Source organism: Marmota flaviventris, chromosome 18, assembly GCF_047511675.1.
Source record: "Marmota flaviventris isolate mMarFla1 chromosome 18, mMarFla1.hap1, whole genome shotgun sequence".
Lineage (NCBI taxonomy): Eukaryota > Metazoa > Chordata > Mammalia > Rodentia > Sciuridae > Marmota > Marmota flaviventris.
The window spans coordinates 46,207,847-46,227,707 of record NC_092515.1 but is presented as its reverse complement, the minus strand read 5'-3'; the positions used below and the strand labels follow the sequence as shown (position 1 = coordinate 46,227,707).

Below are 19,861 nucleotides of genomic sequence, written 5' to 3'. Positions count from 1 at the left end.
TATCAAGCTGCCCATTTGGAAAACAGAAGGCTGAAGAATAGAGGAGCTTTCATTACTTTTCCCTTCCTCCTCTCTACTTGCTCTGCACATAGCTCGTAAGAAAAATTTTAGGGAGTCACTGAGATGATTCATTAATATAAACTTATCTAATTTTAGCATTTGTAATTTCCACCTCTGTACTCCTTTTTGCCATCAAACAAGTGCAATTAAATTATTTTCACATTTTTCTGTGGGTAAAAAAGATGTGCTTTCTAGTAGACAAAGATAGATAATTTTTACACTCAGAACCCTACTTTGTTTAGAAATCCCAAAGCATATCTCTACCTTAATGAGAAGCCTGTTCCAAGTTCCCTATGATGGCCATTATATTTTATAGCAGAATTATAATCTGAAGTAAATTGATAATGACTGTCACACACTGATGCAAATAATGGGCCATCAGTTAGGCTAACTCAATTAATTAACACATTTTTTTATCAAGGATACAAGATTCCCCAACAACAGTATTCCGTCTGTTCTTCATCAAAATTACAAACTGCCACAGGCCATGGACATTTAGGGTCATTTGCCAATAGTCAAAATATACACTCTAAGGGTTTCTACTGACAAACAGCCCTGATTTCCTATGTATATGCTCAGGATGGTAATTTATCCTTTACATATATTCTTATTACACCCAAGAATAGCTTGTTGAGATTGATGATGCTGTTATTCTATTCCAAATGAGGATGGTAGTTGAACACATTGGCACATATCTATGATCCCAGCAATTCAGGAGGATGAGGCAGGAGGATTATAAATTCAAAGCCAGCCTCATCAAGCTAGCAAGACCCTGTCTCAAAAAAAAAAAAAAAAAAAAGGCTGGGAATGTGACTTAGTGGTAAAGCGCCTGGGGTTCAATTCTAGGCACCCCCCCCCCAAAAAAAGGAGAGAGAACTGTAGGAACAGACAGATTAAGTAACTTGATGAGCGTCACCTAATTACTATGTGGCAACGCATAGTTTTAAACCCAGGACTCTGACTTCTGTCAACTATCCAATGTCCTGCCTCTCCTATTCCCATGATTCACCCAGCAAATTCTCCAGCCCCAAAAGGATTACATTATTCCCATTCTTAAGAGCAAGAAATGTACCTCTCCGTGGCTGCAAAGTCAGTTTGAGGAGGGAAAACAGAACCCAGCTCTCAAGCCCTTGGTCAGCACTCTGTCCACTAGTGCATCTTGTTCTTTGGCTCCAGGTCTGTGATCATTCTAAAAAAGAATAAATCATTTTATGAAACACTGAATTCATACAAATACACATATAGCATGAAAAATTAAGGCAAATCAAAGACTGATTAAAATGGGGGAAAAAACAATAAATTTTTAATATGTAATGTCACTAAATGAACCATTCCACAAATGTCCATCAGGTCAATTACAAAACATTCACTTTTTTAAAAAAACATTTGTGGGGCTGGGGATGTGGCTCAAGCGGTAGCGCGCTCGCCTGGCATGCGTGCGGCCCGGGTTCGATCCTCAGCACCACATTCAAACAAAGATGTTGTGTCCGCCGAGAATTAAAAAATAGATATTAAAAAATTCTCTCTCTCTCTCTCTCTCTCCCCCCCACTCTTTCTTTAAAAAAAAAAAAATTTGTGGATATATAAAAGACTAAAGATTTGTAATTGTCTAAATAGTACTCTCAAGGGCAGACACAGAAGCACACACTTGTCATCCCAGTGACTTAGGAGGCTGAGGCAGGAAGATACAAGTTTGAGGCCAGCCTTGGCAACTTAGCAAGGCCCTGTTTCAAAAAATAAAAAGGGCTGGGGGCACAGCTTGGAAGCAGAATGCCACTGGGTTCAATCCCAGTACCTCCTGGCTAAAAAAAGCAAGCAAGAATATAGAATATATATTACAATCAATAGCACAAGTATTCAAACCACCAAAAATATTTTTAAAATATTTTTTAATGCTAGGGATTGAGCCCAGGCCTCATGAACATTAAGCAAAACACTTGACTACTGAGCTATATCCATTCCCAAAATTAATTCTTACAGCCACAATAATAGTCCTTTAACAATTTATTTCCTTATCTTCAGTAAACAGTGATCTTACTGATTAAGTTAGTTTACATTGCACAACTAATTTTCAGTTTGGTAATATACTATAGGGAGAAGAGCTTTCACTGACCTCGGAAAATCCTAGAAGAATAGCAATGAAATACTTCTGCAGTTAAACAATGGAATACTTTGTTAGCTGACATTTTCTTCCACTAAGTTACAATATGAATTTTAAGCTTTAAGCAATGGTAGAGTGGAACTGAAAGAAAGAAAGAAAGAAAGAAAGAAAGAAACCAAAGTGAAATAAATATAAGAACTAAATTTGAATTAAGAGCTTCTAAATGATTTGGAATATGAGATATAAATAAGAGGAAATCCTTTTCACAATGAACTACCCCACAAATCAAAGCTGACATTATACTTTCTTAGACCAAGCTAAGAAGTCTCTGTTGAGAGGCAACTTACAACACAGAGAATTAGTATATTTAGTTCAATAAACACTTTTGTACTGTAGTGTGTATATATATTTGGGGAGGGTTACTGGGGATTGAACTCAGGGTCTCACACATGCTAGGCAAGTGCACTTATCATTGAGCCACATCTCTGGCCAGCCCATTTTAAAATTTTTATTTTGGGACAGGGTCTTGCTAAATTGCCCAGGCTGGCCTCAAATTTCTGGTCTTCCTCCCTCAGCCTACCAATTAGCTGAGATTAAAGGCATGTGCATTGGCCTAGAGTTCCTATCATCATCAACATGCTTCAAAGGGAATGGAATTTTATACCCCTAAAAATCCTAAGAGTGATCTAAAATGAAGATTAAGTATGGGATAATATATTGCCCTTGGGATATATGTCAGTAACCAATTTGCAATGCAACATTTCGGCACTCACATACTAAATCACTGAGAAAATGCACAAGGATACTAACAGGAAATATAGTAAATACTACTAGAAAAAGTTTAAAGGTGTTTAAATGTGATGAGACAAATCTACATATCCAACTGAGAATCATGGTCTCCAAAGTTACACATTATTTACCATTACTGTTCCTTCGAAACTTATATGTCCCTTTTCAAAAAGTCTTAAATAATAAGAAATCTTAGTTGTCTGAAAAAGAATCTAATATTTGGCAAAAGGGTTGAAGTCATCTGGAACCAAGACAGGTAAATAAGGTAGGTAGAGGGCCATGGTAAGCTTCCAATTTTAAAAGATGAGATGAAAACTATATAGTACATGAGGTGGAGTGGCTGTGATGCCAGCAGCATCTCTGAAACAAATAAACAAAAAGTCTCTAGAGGCGACTCTTTGCCAGCAAGTACCACTGTGCAAGACTCTGCCATGGGACTTCTCCCAAGGGCCTCAGTTAGCCACAGGTGGTCTCTGCCAAGAAATTCCCCAAGCCACTCATAAGTCCCAGGTGGTTGCCCTCATTTCTGAATGGCCTTTAAATCAGAATGGTAAATCCCTTAGAATTTACACCCTAAAGATAATAGTCACATCTCTTATATGTTCCTATGTAGATTGAATGGATCCTTAAGAAAAACTTTTACAATTACTCTTTTTTTTTTAACAGAGAGAGAGAGAGAATTTAAATATTTATTTTTCAGTTTTTCGGTGGACACAACATCTTTGTTTGTATGTGGTGCTGAGGATCGAACCCGGGCTGCACGAATGCCAGGCGAGCAGGCTACCGCTTGAGCCACATCCCCAGCCCCCTACAATTACTCTTTAAATAAGCTGTATCTCCTTATGTAGGCAAACATTCTTATAATTTTCCTCATACTACTGAGGTCCTTTGGGTTATTTTGACATATGAATTCATCCTCAATTTATTTTTTCTACAGATTTGGTTTTCCCAATAAAAACCAAGTATGTTCCCTGGCATATAAGAATCTCAAAGGAGAGCAAGTATATAGACAAGGTCTATACCATTAAGACAGCATAAATGATACAAGACTAAGAAGGTAATGACCACATATGAAAAACCAATTCAAAAAGCAAAATATGATCTGTGAAGCACAATGATAATCTGGGAAAACAAAATGTACTCCTAGCTCGATTATAAACCTGCTGAATTTTAAACTTCTGTGGAGCTTATTTTAAAAAATAAAATATGCCACTTGTCATCCACAATTTCAAAAAGAACACTGAAAACACAAAAGAATGCAATAAATTACTCAAATGAAGTATTAAATAATTTAAAGGTGGTTCTATTCCCAAGCTTGACACTCCATCAACATTACTATACCTAGTTACTTAGTATAATTCTACTGGAGAAGAGGGGGACTGAAAACACCTTGTAGAGTTCAAAAAAGGGATATTGAAAGAGTTGCATATGGACCAAGACTGCTTCAAGGACCTATAGATTGAGATTACATACACTGGACACAACAACTTTACATAGCACCAGGGTGTTTTGTCGTCCACATAAATTTAACCTAGCTTTTCTTCCTTTAAAAACTTCAATCCAGACTTTCTTCTCTCCTAAGGAACCTGAGTTGATACAACAGCGGCTAAAGGGTACTGTATTAAGGTACTAGAATACGTGAGCAGCAGCAGGGAAGGAAGGGAGAGAGAGAGAAAAAAAAAAAACTCCAGCAATTCAACAGCGGAAGCTTTTTAATGATGCAAGACTTAAGGATAGAGTCAATTTAAATATTTGACCTGTTTAACTTCTTTTCCCCTATGGGAAAATGTGGATAGGTATTTCAACTTTTCTATTTGATCGAAATTCAAAAAATGAGGACTTCATGTATGTGACTGTTTACTTAATGCTGAACTCAGGGATACAGGAAGTCAGCTACTGAAGAGTAGTTACATTAGGCATAGATATTTATAAACCATCTGCAGCGAGTGACCTAGGATTCAATTACAACATCAACCCTCACATTTCAGCGTATGGGCAAATTACTAGTCGAGTCAAGAATAAATTCATTCTGCCCTACTGGCGCTTTAGATCAGATTGCACAATTCCGGGGGCAAAACTGCCTTGCCTAGCCCTAAAGCATCAGGTACTATATAGTGCAGTAAGTTAGCATCGGGACATTAGACAGCACATACTCCAGAATTCAGGAGTTTGTCATGTCACTTGAAATCAAAGTGAAATTAAGTTTCTGTCCCTTTGAGATCTCTGAGCGCACAAAGTGAGGCCATCACTTCAAGGTGCTTGGTAGAGTCCAACTCTGGCTGGACAAAAACTATTTGATGGGGAACTTTCATCTTTTTAGTCCCCCGTAGCGGGCCTATCGGATGAAGAGCCCGAGCGCGAGTTTGGGGGCGCAGCGGGGCCTGGCGGGGGCGGCGAGCGCGCGTCCCCCCGCCCGCTCGGGCGGCGTCGAGGCGCTGGCAGCTCAACCAGCCTTGCAGAGGGAGCTCTCGGCAGCTCTGGGGTCCCTCTGCTCGCAGCCGCAGCAGCGCCGCCTGCGCCACTCGGCGGAGACGGAGACCAGCGGCGGTGACGCGCGGACCGGGAGCGACTGCCGAGCAGCCGAGCGGCTGGGGACGCACGCAGGGCAGCCGGTAGGTTCCGGGACCGGACAAACTGGAGGATGGGTAATTTGAGACGCGTCGGCCGGGACCAGACACCCATACGGCACCGGGATCCGGCTGCGCGCGCGGCGGCAAAGGGTCCAGACCCTGGAGTTAACCGGGCGCGGAAGCCGGGGCGCTGAGAACGAGTCTCGGCTGAGGCCACCCGCCGCGGGAGGGGCGGAGGACAGAGGGCGGGCCGTGGCCGGGCGATCAGTCGGGCCAAGAACCGGCCTCGAGGGCAGAGACAAAGGAAGGAAAATGGAGTCTCCGAGCGCGCGGGCCTCTGTCGCCGCCGCCGCCGCCCGCGGCCTAGCGTGCGCCAAGAGGAAGGCCTAGCAGGCGGGCGTGGAGGGGGGGCCGGGCCGCGGCGGCGACGGGCAATGGCGGCGGCCGCGCCGCAGCAGGGACGGTAGAGGGAGACAAACACCCCCCGGCGGCGGCGCTGGCGCCGGGCTGCAGCCAGCGCCGACCGGAGCGGCCCCATCGTGACACCTAGAGGCGGCCCGCGAAACCTCCTCCACCCCGGGCCCCCTTACCTCCGCGCCACACCCCCCGCGGCGCCCGCTCCGCCGCCGTTCCACCGCTCCGGCCACCCGGCGTCCCCGGCCAGCTCCGCGCGCCCGCACCGGCTACCGCTGCCGCCGCTGCCGCCAAAGAAGCAGCTCCGCGCACGGTTTAATCGCTCCACAGGCTCGGACACAAAATGGCGGCGGCGCGGTGCAGTGCGCCTGCGTCGGCGCTGCCGGGGCCGCGGTGCTGATAAGGGAAGGGACGGGTGGGGGGGGCCGGCCGGGCGGCGAGTGGAGGGCGGGGGAGGAAAGGTGAGGGGAGGGGTTGGCGCAGGGCAGCATGGGAGGCGGCCCCGGGCGCCAACTTTCAAAAGCGGGCGCGATGGCGTCACGGGACGCGCCGCGAGTCGCGTAGTCACGCCGCTCGCGCCCTCCCGCGCCCTCGCTCGGTCGCGCGTGGGCTCTGCCGGCGCCGTGGAGTCCCGGCTCCTGCTGGGTGGAGCTTCCTGTGCGGAGGCCGCCTCCTCTGGGCGGTCCTCGATCCTGATCTATTTGACCTGGTTCGGCAGCTATCTTCTGCCCATTAAATCCGTAAAGGTTTGGGGGAGTGGGGATTCCTGGAGGAAGCTCGCGCGGGGCGGGACCGTGGGGCTGAGGCGGCTCCTGGGCCCGGCCCCGCCCAGTCTCCGCCTCAACCGGGCTCCATCCGCCCTCCGAACGCCACACAGGCCCGCCTCTGAGTAGAGACCGGCAGGTCCTCGCGCGTCCTGTAGATACAGTCCAGCGTCACAGGGCAATGGCAAGAAAAGCTGTTATTGCTCAGTGGCTTCTGAAGTTCTCTCCCTCCTAGAACAGGCTCTCCTAAAACCGGGCCTCCTGTGGATGTCCTCAGCCCGGAGAGGCAGCGGAAGACCAGACTTAACGCTTTTACATGACCCCAACAGTCGTCTTTTGCAGAAAGGACTTTCTGTATTGGTGCGATGTAATTCTGTTTCTGTTTTTTTTTAAATGTGCGTATTTTTGCCTGAGAACTATTAAGTTCCGTGTGGGCGGAGTCCTTACCCCCCCTCCTCCCCACGAGGTTCCTTGCCCAACCAGCGACCAGTGAAGTTGACCGAGGCAGATTGCAAGGTGTTTTGGTGGTTCTGGCAGGAGACCCTTCTGATATTGCAGGAATGTGACTCATATCTAAATCCCCTTGCCTTAGACATCGCAGATAACAAATGCACCCAATGTCAAGGAAGTGGCTTCTGCTCCATCCAGCTGATTGCTGTTGTGAGAATACTCGCCCCAAGTTGACATACTGTTTTTCCCCCTAAAGAAATCAAAACCCGAATTTTAAAAAATGTAAAATTTCCAGATTTTTAGATCTTGGCAACTAAATCAGATGTTTTAAAACTTCATGACTGATTCAACCACAAGTGTGGGCTTGGACCCATGACTTGGAGGAAAGAGAGAAGTTCAAAGACCAAGTTCTGGGGCACTCCTACATTAGAGAGAGGCTAATGGAGAAAGAAGTTGATAGGAAGCAACCAGAAAGACAAGGAGATCTAGAGTGTTGAGTTGTGGAGTCCAAGGGCAGAAATGGTTTCACACATAGCAGAAGCAGCAGCATCTGTCCAGTGCTGCTGAGAGTTCTGGTTAATTTGGGCCAGAGGCATGGCTATTAAATTGGTTACCTTGATGGTCGCTGGAGAATCATTGGTACCTTGGGCTGAGTCACATTGGGTCAATTGAGGATATCAACTGACTAGTATGGGTTGATGATTGAACAGAAAAGTGAAGGATTAAGAGACATCACCTGTAGGCAACTTGAGAGACATTTTCTGTGAAGCAAGCAGAAAAATTTAGGGATCATTGTAGAAACATGAGGTCAAGGGAAAGGGTTTTGTTTGTTTGGGTTTGTTTGTGGGTGCTGGGGATCCAACCCAGTGCCTTGCACATGCTTAGACTAGTGCTCTACCACTGAGCTCCACCTCCAGCCCACAGGAAATGTTTTAAAAGATGGTAGGGGCTGGTTGGGAGGGGTACACACCTGTACTCTCAGTGACCTGGTATGAAGAGCTTAAGTTCTAGGCCAAGCTGGGTGTGGTAGTGCATGTAATCCCAGCAGCTTTGGAGTCTGAGGCAGAATCGCAAGTTCAAAACAAGCCTCAGCAATTTAGCAAGGCCCTAAGCAACTTATTGAGACCTTGTCTCTAAATAAAATACAAGAAAAGGATGGGGATGTTGCTCAGTGGTTAAGCACCCCTGAGTTTAATCCCCAGTACCAAAAGTGTGTGTGGGTAGCGGAGGCGACAATATGTTCTAGGCCAGTCTCAGTAATTTTGCAAGGCCTTAAACAACTTAGTGAGACCCTGTCTCAAAATAAAAAATAAGGGCTATGGATGGATGAAGCTCAGTGGTAAAGTGCCCCTGGATTCAATCCCCAGTACCAAAAAAAGAAGAGATGGGACCGGGTTCTTGAGCATGTTTATTCATTATTGGAAGTGCTACAGTGGACAAGAAGGTAGAGTAATACAGGAGAGATCTGTGCTTGACCTACAGAAGACTGAAATCTATTGGAGGATTTTAAGGAACAGGGAGAATTGGCCTTGGATAGGAACAGGGATGTTTCCACTGATAATAAGGGTAACCAAAGTAAAGATGGTTGCAAATGCAGGGGAAGTGTAAAGCAAGTCTTTGATAGGACTTCCTTAGTGGTATTGGGTACCAATTTAAGTTTTGTGATTGTGAGTTTAAAAAGTTAAAACAGGGTGAGGTTGTAGCTCAGTGGCAGAGTGCTTGCCTAGCATGCGTGAGGCACTGGGTTCGAACCTCAGCACCACATAAAAATAAATAATTAAAGGTATTGTGTCCATCTGCAGTTTAAAAAATCTAAAAAAGTTAAAACAGATGATCTGGTGCATGGTTTTGTTTTTAAGTGATGCGGGGGATTGAAGCATCACAGGGCTGTGAGCATGCTAAGCAAGTACTCTACCACTGAGCTACATCCCTAGTCCCCAGTGTATGGTTTTTTTTTTTTTTTTTTTTTCCTCTAGCAACAATCAGCTGCTTGGGTGCAGACATGAAGAAATTGGTTTCTCAACACCCATACCTAAGTTTTGTTTTTTTTTTTACTTCTAATCCCAATTGCTTGTTTTAGATTAGATACTATTCTAGAAATATGCGAAGTATTTGGGGGGAGGGGAGTACCAGGGATTGAACTCAGAGGCACACAACCACTGAGCCACATCCTCAGCCCTATTTTGTATTTTATTTAGAGACAGGGTCTCACTGAATTGCTTAGCGTCTCACTGTTGCTGAGGCTGGCTTTGAACTTGTGATCCTACTGCCTCAGCCTCCCCAGCTGCTGGGGTTACAGATGTGCGCCACCATGCCTGGCTGTGTGACGTATTTTTAAAAATGTACTTGACTTCTCTTTGCTATAAACCAAATTTTCCTAACTATCTATTATGTACACGTTAGGACGCAAACATTAAAAAAAAAAAGGCCAATTTATAGAGGAAAATTACTAGACAGATATCTCTGGGATATTGGGATATTTACATTTTATATTCTCTGCTAAAGAGACTAGTGTCAAGAAGTAGACTTGAAACTTAGGTACTAGACACAGTAATAATGCTGACTTGTATTTAAAATCCCAGTGACTTGGGAGGCTGAGGCAGGAAGGTCACGAGTTTGAGGCCAGCCTCTGCAACTTAGCGAGACCCTATCTCAAAATAAAAAGGGCTAGGGATGTGGCTGAATGCTTAAGTGCCCCTGAGTTCAATCCCTGGTACCAAAAAATAAAACATTAGCTTTGGTCTGGGGATATGGCTTCATATTAGAGTACTTACCTAGCATGCATGAAACCCTGGGTTTGATCCCTAACATCACAAAAATAAATAAATGAATCCTTAGCTTCTTTTTCTTTTAGTACCTTTCTTTAACACTTTGCTTCAAATCATCTTTTTTGGGAGGGCAGGGTACCAGTGATTGAACTCAGGCATTCAACCACTGAGCCACATTCCCAGCCCAGCCCTATTTTGTATTTTTTATTTCGAGACAGGTCTCATTGAGCTGCTTAGCGTTTTGCTTTTTTTTTTTTTGCTGAGGCTGGCTTTGAACTTCCAATCCTCCTACCTCAGCCTCTCAAGCCACTGGGATTACAGGTGTGTGCCACCGCACCCAGCACTTCAAATCATCTTAATGGTAAGCTATAAGGCTTTGTGGGCAAAGATAAGGTAATATATTTTGGAGAGAAAAAAACTCAACTATGTTTGTAACCTTATGTTATATTAACTATTTACAACTATATGACCTCTGAAGCATCAGTTAAAAGCCAGGAATAAAGTCTAAGTGGCTTTGGAGTGTGCTTTCTGAAGACAAGAAACTTATGTGCTTCTCTGAGAAAGGGCTAAAAAAAATGGTGAAAATTACTAGGAAGAACCATAAGTGTATGTTTTCTTTTCCCTATAGGAAATCCTGATGTGCCCTACTTTGTGTTCCTAAGACCAAGGAACAAAAAGCCAAACCAACATGATAGAATATTTCAGGCTGGGCAGAGCAAGCTGAGAGAGGTGATAGTATTATGATAAGAGCCTATAAGACAGTTGGGATAATAAAAATAAGAACACGTTTGTTTCCTGAAGTGCTAACCCAGACTATCCCACCCATGAGAACTGTGGGCGCATTTTATGATTCATAAAGGGTAATTTTAAATCATAATCCCAAGAGGTGAGTATTGTAGGGTATCATGCAAAGGAGATAGGAAATTATAAGAATACTCCCTCATTTTTTTGAGAATGTGAGGGAAGGAGTGTTTTTCCCTTGGACTGTCTCAGGTTTGTAGTCCACTGGAGTATTCAGGGCATTATCAGCAGAAGACTGTCCCACTTACCACATGGCTTTGATAAAGTCAATATATTTTAAGATCTGGTTCTCAGCCTCACAGGTGGAACCATAAACCCAATGTGGTCTTTATCCTGATAGCAGATCTCTCAGGGGTCAGATACATAGGAGTTTGATGGATAAGCAGAGTGATGCCTAACTGACAAATGAACTAGTGTCCTTATGCTGGTAAAAGGCATATCATTTCCCTACAGGAGAGAGTGGAAATCCAAATTACTAGAAAGTATTTATCAAAATAAGCATATAACCATCTCAATATAATTAACTGTCTGGATGTGGGAGTCATATTTCTTGGATTCAGGTCTTCTCTTGGCTTCTTAGTAGTTGTGTGATCTCAGGTAAATTTGTGACAACTCATCTACAAATTGCTTCTCTATAAGATGAATGATAATTATAGTTGAAATAATAGTAAGGAATAAATGAGCAAATACAAGTAAATCTTCTGGCATAGTTCTTGGTACCAGTAATCATATGATGAATGTAAACTATTGTTATTCCTTAATTTTGTCATTTTATACTTCCTCACTCCCAGGTCCACCTTCTAATAAATTTGATCTTTCTAGATTCATTATTAGACTCAGTTAAGTTTCTTGTTAGGTTTTTCCTTGGTCTTGGAGCCAGAAAGAGGCATACTTTGTGCTGATCCTCGTAAAAATTCTATTTCCAAGATCTTCCTTGGCTCCTTTTATGTCCCATGTAGCTTGTAGTAATTGTGATAATTTAGGTGTTTTGTTGTTGTTATTGTTTTGTTTTTAATTCTTTAAGTCAACAGATGAAGGGGAAATGTGTTGATTTTCTAATAAAAATAAGCAAGAATCTTCACTTTTGTATATAGCCTAAAGGCCTATCCTTCTGTTGTCTTTGTACTTATTGAGAATGGGTGAGACGTGGTCCAGTTCAGCAAACATTTATTTTCTTTTTGTGGTATTGGAGATTGAACACAGGGCCTCATGCCTGCTAGACAAGAGCACTATTTCTAAGCTACATTCCCAGCCTCAGTTCAACAAATATTTATTGAGTACCTACTATGTGTATAGCCCCATTTTAGTATTGGAGATTCAAAGATAATTCTGATTTTTTAAAAAATTAATTCAGGGCTGGGATTGTGGCTCAGTGGTAGCGCACTTGCCTGGCATGTGTGAGGCACTGGGTTCAATTCTCAGCACCCCATATAAATAAATAAATAAAGGTCTATCAATAATTTTTTAAAAAAATTTTAAAAACATTTTAAAAATTAATTCAATCATTTTTAAAACAGGAAAAAATGAACTCAGAAAAAGGAGTAAACCATTTTCTAGTGGTATCTCATTTCAGCTGGATCTAAAAGATTACAAAGGTATTAATAGGTGAGACAAGGTGTTTAATGTGAAAAGTTATGATCAAGGGCATAAAAGTACATAAGAGTGTTGTGAGGACAGCAAGTCCTCCCATACCATGGGCTAGAGGTAATAGGAATGCTAAACCTCATAAAATGTTCGGAAAGCTTTCCCTGTCTACCAACTTTAATTGCCCAGGACCAACCTTTCTCTTACCATTTTAACGATTTCCACATCATCTCCAGATTATGGGATTTTTTTTTTCCTTATTGATGTCTGCTTTGTTCAGACCCGTAAAATCCGTAATTTTTTTCTTTTTTAGTTATAGATGGACACTATATGTTTATTATTTATTTATTTATTTTTAGGTGGTGCTGAGGATCAAACCCAATGCCTCACATGAGCGAGGCAGGCACTCTACCACTGAGCTATAGCCCCAGCCCCCATATTTGTTTTTTATCACTCAGCTCAAATGATTGCTCTGTTAAAGTCTAAAAGACTTTAGGGCTGGGGTTGTAGCTCCGTGGTAGAGTGCTTTGTGGGAGGCCAACCTTACACGTGACTGAGTTACACTCCCCGGCTGGGTGCTGAGGCTCTCAGTCACAGAAATGTGGCACCCTTCTTGGGTGCAAGGGTCGGTGTCTCGTGTATGGGTGTGTCTTGCTACAGCCCCATGGGTGAAGCTACGCTCACCTGTTTCTTTGTAATATAACCCTTTGCCCTGTTTAGGATAGAATCTTCCATGGAAGTGCCTTGTGTGTGTCCCCTTCTCTTATTGTGCCCTTGGGTGTGGCCTACCCAGGTGTCAGTCAACCTGCTGGCAGTGGACATCATGAAGATAGACTTAGCCCCCGGAAACCTGACCCCTTGCCTCATTCAAATAACTTCTCCTCAATAAAGGGGTCAGTGCGTGTTCTCGCTCTCTCTCTTTCTGCGGACCCTTAAGGTCAGAGGAGCCGTCACAGCGACCCCAAAGAAAAAGGTATTTGTGTCTCTTGTGTGGTTATTTCGTGCAGCCGAGTTAGCCCAGTTTAACTGGAGTGACCCCTGAGCCTTTTAGTCTCGAGAACAGAAACCCGGCAGTGCTTGCCTAGCGTGTGTTAGGCAGTGAGTTCAATCCTCAGCACCACATATAAATAAATAAATAAATAACAGTATTGTGGGTCTGGGGTTGTGGCGCAGTGATAGAGTGCTTGCCTTGCATGCATGGGGCACTGGGTTCGATCCTCAGCGCCACATAAAAACAAAATAATATGTCCACCTAAAACTAAAAATACATAAATAAATAAATATTTTTAAAAATAACAGTGTTTTGTATCTACAACTAAAAAAGCAAAAAGACTAAAAGTCTAAAAGACTTTGTCTCATACTTAAGAAGTAGATTAATTTTGTCATTTTTACTCATATCTGCATTTTCCAGGCACCTTTCAATAATCCATCTCTTGGGGCTGGGGTTGTAGCTCAGTTGTAGAGCACTTGCCTAGCACATGTGAGTATTGTGTTTGATCCTCAGCACCACATAAAAATAAAGATATTGTTCATCTATGACTAAAAAAAAATCCATCTCATCTGTACGTATTTTACTTTTCAAAACATCTTCATGCTTTTTTTTTTCTTTTAGTATTGGGTATTAAACTATTGAAATATGCTATGCAAGCACTCTACCACTTAGCTACACACCCTGCCCTTTGTATTTTTTACTTTGACAAACAGGATCTCACTAAGTTGCTGAGGCTGACCTCAAACTTGGTGATCCTCCTACCTCAACCTAAGTAGCTGGGATTATGGGCATGGGCTACTGTGTGCCTGGCTCATGTCTACCCTTTCTTTCTTTCTTCTTTTTTAATTATTATTATTTTTTTTTGTAGTTGTTGTAAACAGACAGAATGCCTTTATTTGTTTAATTTTATGTGGTACTGAGGTTCGAACCCAGTGCCTCACACATGCTAGGCAAGCACTCTGCTCCAACCCTCATGTCTGCCCTTTCAAGTGATGCTTACAGCTGTATTTAATAAGTCAGGTGCAGTTTTGTTGTAAATTCAAGAAATGAAATGGCTTATTAATATCCTTCTGCAACTTCTTGGCAAAAGCAGACCAAGTACTGAGAACTTTTAGTTCCACTTTTAGCACCCTCTTCTATTGGCAACACGAACTCCTCACTCAATTAGATAATTTTTTTTTTTTTTTTTTGGAAGCGAGTTTCCACTATGTTGCTCAGGGTAATCTTGAACTCCTGGGCTCAAGTGATCCTCCCATCTCAGCCTCCTAACTCGGGGATTATAGGCCGGTATCACCAAACCCAGCACAATCTTTCTGTTTTTATAGTAATCCTCTGGAGATGATACTTCAGTTCTGAGGTTGCCTTAGAAGGGGAAGAGAGGCCTATTGTGTGGACCCTGAGTGTCCCTGCTCTCTGACTTCTCCCACTTTTCCAAATTGTTGTTGCTAGTGGTAATGAGGATTGAACCCCAGGCTTGGTACATGCTACCACATGCTGTACCACTGAGCTACACCACTCAGCCCCCCAACTTCTCTAATTTTTACATGATTTGTTGGGCAGCGGGGGATTTCTGCCCTAAACTTGGCTGGACAGTAATGCTTCAACCCAGAGGAAGGGCTTTTTTTTTTCCTTTTCCTTTTTCTTTTTAAATTCTTTTTAGATATACATGACAATAGAGTGTATTTTGACATACATACATGGAGTATTACTTAGTCTAATTAGGATCCCATTGTTGTGGTTGTACATGATGTGGAGTTTCACTGGTTGTGTATTCACATATGAACATAGGAAACTTATGTCTGATTCATTCTCCTGTCTTTCTTAATCCCATACCCCCTCCCTTCCCTTCATTTTCCTTTGTCTAATCCATCCCCCACCAGAAAGGGCTGTAATGGTAGAAATTTCAGATACCTTAGGCAGCTAACAGTTGAAGTTTAGTTTTGTTTTATTTTGTTGGCACTGGAGATTGAAACAGGGGGTGCTGAGTCATATCTTCAGCCCAGTACCCAGGTTTATGCTATAGGCTAGGAAATATGAGAGGGAGATGGTATCCATAGAGGAAGTGTTTTGAGTTTATAGGCTTCTTCCACTTTGAACATATGGTACTTTCCTGCTCAAAATGTTTTGGAGTTGCTTTTGAGATAAGTCTAGGACATCAATTGAGAAGTTAGGACATCAATTGAGAAGTTAGGTATGAGGAGCCCAGAATTAGACAGATTTATTAAAGACTCTTTTTTTCTTCCTTTCTTTCTTTTTTTTTTTTTTTTTTTTTGGTGGTGGTGGCAATGGAGATTGAATCCAAGGCCTCACGCATGCCAAGCCAAGCAAGCACTCTGCCACTGAGTCACATCTCCAGCCCTTCGACAGATTTTAGGTAATCAGCAAAAGACAGTTCTTGATCACCTAATGTGTATCTGGCCTTGGGTGCTAGGTATGATAAAGGGAGATGCAGTTTGGTCAAACAGAGGTTTTTCTGAACCTATGCCAGACCTGCTGAATTGGAACTTCATGGAAGTTCTCTGGTGAACTCAAGCTGGAAAGACCTAACCTGATTTCATTTATAAGAAATATCCAGAGGGTAAGGGATGTAGCTCAGTGATAGAGCACTTGCTTATTATGTGCAAGACCCTGGGTTCAATCACATACATACACAAAAAATGTGTGTGTGTGTGTGTGTATCTTCAAAATAGGCAAATATATAGAGACACAAAGTAGATTAGTGCTCACCTAGGACTGGGAGACGGGGAGAATGTAGGGACCTTATAGGTAATAGCTAAATGGCAGAGTGGTTTTTGTTTTTTTTTGTGGGGGGGTAATGAAAATATTTTAAAATTGTGGTGATAGTTACACAACTCTGAATATACTAAAAGTAATTAATTGTATGCTTTAATTGGTTAAATTGCATGATATGTGGATTCTCAACAAATTGTTCAAGATATATATATAACATGGACCAATTTCCACAGTAACTTCTACAGTGGCTCAGGTATCTAGGTAGTTGGTGACTCCAAGACCATTATCTTTCCTAGACCTGGGAAGTACTTGTTACCTAGAATAGTCAACAAAACTTTTGGATGCACCAGAAGAGTACAAAGTAAATAAGCAATTGTAGTGGGGTATGATTATTATTATACCAGGGCAATTGCAGTTTCTTGTAACAAAAGCAAATTGGAGGAATGGGGACATGGAAAAGTAGACAGGGTTTAAAAATATTTAGTGCATTTATCTGAGAGGATTCCAATGGTCATGATGAGGGGATTGAGGAAAGAGTCAAAGATGAGGTTCAAGTTTTATGACTAGGTAATTGATGACCCCAAGAGTCCTGGAGGAGAAACAATGTTTGAGGTGTTGAATTTGATTTTGTTAAGTTTGAAATGCCCCAGATGTTCAAAAAGTGTCCAGTCAGCAGTTGAATGCAAGGGTTATAAGGGAGATGAGAGTTATGTAATGATTGGCACAGAGCCTCAGCATAGGTGGGAGTTAGAGGAATGGATAAGGTAGTCCAGGGAGTGGGTTTGAAGAAAGAGAAGGAAGCCAGGTGCAGTGGTGTGTGCCTGTAATTCCAGTGACTCAAGAGAGGCTAAGGCAGGAGAATCACTAAGTTTGAAGCCCGTCTCAGCAGCTTAGTGAAATCTTGTCTCAAATTAAAAAATAAAAAGGTTCAGGATGTAGCTCAGTGTTAGAGATTGCTGAATTCAATACAGTATGTCTCCCCCCCCCCGCCCCCCTGAAAAAAGAGAAGGAAGAGGAAAGGGCCTATAGTGGAGCCTGTGGAACAGCATTTAAGGGGAATACTTGATGAGGAAGAGGAGGTCGTAAGGAGACTCAAAGGAGTTAGCTAGAAATGTAGGTGTTAGCCATAGTAATTCAGCTGCTCTAAGTCAGCCTTTACTGATCCTCATGACTTGAGTGTATGGTAAGTTCAGAGACAATGGAGATTTGACTTTTGACATCAAATTTGAACTACTAGTGGCCATCACCTGATCATAAATTCTGGAACAAGTGGCCTCTTTCTTGCAAGTCAGTGGTAGTCTTATTTTCTAGATGATAGATTGAGCTTCCTTAGCGGTTTACATGAGTTACTGGAGTCTTCCCAAGCTCACCCTCCTATATCAAGCCAGAAAAGGCAAGCCCAGAAGTCAAGTCAAGAGCTTCTGTCCACCTATGGATCCTCTAAATAGGGCACTCCAGGGCTATCTAGGGGTAGGAAGGGAAGAGAGGCAGCATGTCATATGCTTGGAGTTCAGCAAATTGTACCCACACACCAGGCACAGAAACACACAAGAAAAGCGCCCCCGCTCTGTGGGTGAGACAAAGAAGCAGTCCTATTCCCACGTGCCAGCCCATCTGCTTCTTTGCCTTCACAAACATGCTTTTTTCTTTCTTTCTTTTTTTGGTTCTCTGCAGCTTTGAATAACATGAAGAAGAAGAGTGGGAGACAAGAGGAAAGGTAAGGTTGAAAGAAGGCAAGAGGAAAGGAGGGAAGTAGGAAGAAACTCCAGCAATAACCAACACAATAAATTGTATCCTGGACCACCTCGACCTGGCCCCTTTTTTGCATTTTTATATCAACTTCCTCCTTGCAAAACCCTGAAGACAATGGCCAAGGCATGGCTGTGGCCTGAGTGGACTCAAATGATGGGGCACTTCTTAGTGTGTCCCAGTCTTGGAGGCTAACTTGTATTTGGGCTAACAGTCTCCATAGTACAGCTGGAAACAGGCTTTCCTTGCCCTGGTACCTGTTACTCTTGATGATGTCGTCAACCTCCCATCACCTGGGGCAGCAGGCTCCTTGAGTCCAAGGCAGCAGAAACAAGTGTGCATGACAGCAGGATAGAAATTGGAGAGTGTGCTTTTCCCTATGTGAAGGCCAGTGGGAGGCATCCATAGGGATGTAGGAGGACAGGAAATACTCCTGTCCTTCACCATGTCATAGACCAGGGCCTAAGCCTGAGCAAAGGAGGCCTGACTTCCAATCACAGATGGATAGAGGTTGAATGGTTGTTCTGGGGTTGATCCATGTTGCTCTGAGCAAGCAAGACTTACAGAGACCTCAGGGTCTGTACTGTGTTTGTCTTGGTCTTTATAGTTCTTTACTTGGCTGTGTTCACAGTACCCTAATTCTAGCTCCTGCCTTCCTGGACTTTCACACTGACCCTCAGCCAGAGCTAAAGACCAGGCTCTGGCCTCTGGACCCTCCTCGTAGAGGGGTTCTTTTCCTTCCTAACATTGGAGAGCAGGGATTTCTCAGCAACAGTCCTAGTTGATTACTGGCTGACATAATGGCATTTTTCCATCCTCCATTTTTGGCCCAGGCCCTGCCCTGTTCTGTTTTATGGATTGAGCTGTGAGCTTGTGCCGGCCCAATCATTTCATGTACACTTTCCCAGGACCTGGTCAGCTAGTGTTTGCTCCCTTTATTCCTTTTTTTTAAGAACTTCTTTTTCCATATCTTTATTTTTTATTTATTTTTAATGTGGTACTGAGGATTGAACCCAGTGTTTCACATGTGCTAGGCAAGCACTGTACAACTGAGACCCAACCCAGCTCCCTTTATTCCTCTTCCTGCTATACCAGTAGGCTTCTTGTGAGGCTTCAAGCCTGAGAGGCTTCTAGTGATGGTTCAGGAACTGACCCTTCTGCAAAGAGTCCATGGGGCAAAGCTGTAATCAGCTTTGGACACTAACTTGGTCTTTATGGCTTGATTGCCTTACCCCAGCTGACTACCCAAAAAGCTGAACTAGACTATCTCATCCATGTCACCCTTCATAGTTACAGAGGGAGCAGAGCTGGGCCGATGTATGAAGACTGTTGTCTGCCTGCCCCCACCCCTACTAGCCTAAAGTGAGCCACCTGCGTTTACACACAGGTGTTTCCTGTGCGCCTTCCTGTTGCCGTTTTTTTTATTCCCCCCCTGCTCAATGTGGCTTCCCCAGCAGGTGGTTAAGGCCCCAACCAAACCTCTTCATACACTGCTCTAAAGCACTGGGGGGTAGGGCTTCTTAGGGATCTGGGTCAACCTGTACCTCCCCACACAACTGTTGGTACCTGATTGGCTCTTCCAGAGTGCAGGCACACATGTATTCCCTGCGACACTTGAATGCACATGTTGTGACATAAATGTGCTCCCACCACAGGCACTGAGACACCGGAGTGGGCTCAGGGAGGGAGAGGCCCTGTCCATGCACTATCTCCTTAGCCGTGGATAGTGGAAGTTCTGAAAGGAGACGGGAAAGGATAGAGGGTATATTTCTCGACTTGGGTGTGGGTCTCCCCTCTTTGGAACATACCTGCCATCCGGTAGTCTCACTCCATCCTTCCACAGGTTCTTAACCTCCTGGGTTAACACATTCATGTACCAAGCAACTCTAGGGTTAAGGAACAACCTTCCAGGAGCCCTGCTTCCTACACAGCACAGATCTGCCATCTGTTGGAAGCCACAGGGTTCAGCAAATTTGTTATTACAGAGAATGAGGCAGCCCAGGGAGGGAAAGGACTTTGTCCTGGGTGACAGGACAGACATCTGGGTCTCCAGCCTCCCTTTGGCAAGATTCTCCTCTTCCTGGCTC

General features: G+C 43.5%; 1 protein-coding gene and 1 long non-coding RNA gene across 5 annotated transcripts in view; one reads left to right on the top strand and one right to left on the bottom strand.

The window, feature by feature from the left end:
- Ctcf (CCCTC-binding factor) overlaps positions 1 to 6,315 on the bottom strand; it is a 46,973-nt gene extending 40,658 nt beyond the window's left edge. For 2 of the 3 annotated variants that reach the window (XM_027953913.2, XM_027953912.2), the window contains exons 1-2: positions 6,111 to 6,315; positions 1,133 to 1,249 (exon numbers count right to left, since the gene is read on the bottom strand). The gene's annotated coding sequence lies outside the window, so the exon portion shown is untranslated. Of the gene's footprint in view, positions 1 to 1,132; positions 1,250 to 2,173; positions 2,251 to 6,110 lie in introns of those variants that run through there. The other variant, XM_027953914.2, reaches the window with a different exon arrangement.
- On the top strand, positions 5,416 to 17,834 carry LOC114106781 (uncharacterized). Of its 2 annotated transcripts, XR_011705368.1 has the most exons (3): positions 5,416 to 5,562; positions 15,584 to 15,666; positions 17,700 to 17,834. It is a non-coding gene; the product is annotated as an uncharacterized lncRNA (long non-coding RNA). The 2 variants fall into 2 exon arrangements; XR_011705367.1 differs by lacking the exon at positions 5,416 to 5,562 and having other exon boundaries at positions 10,290 to 15,666.
- Positions 17,835 to 19,861: the final 2,027 nt, after the last annotated feature.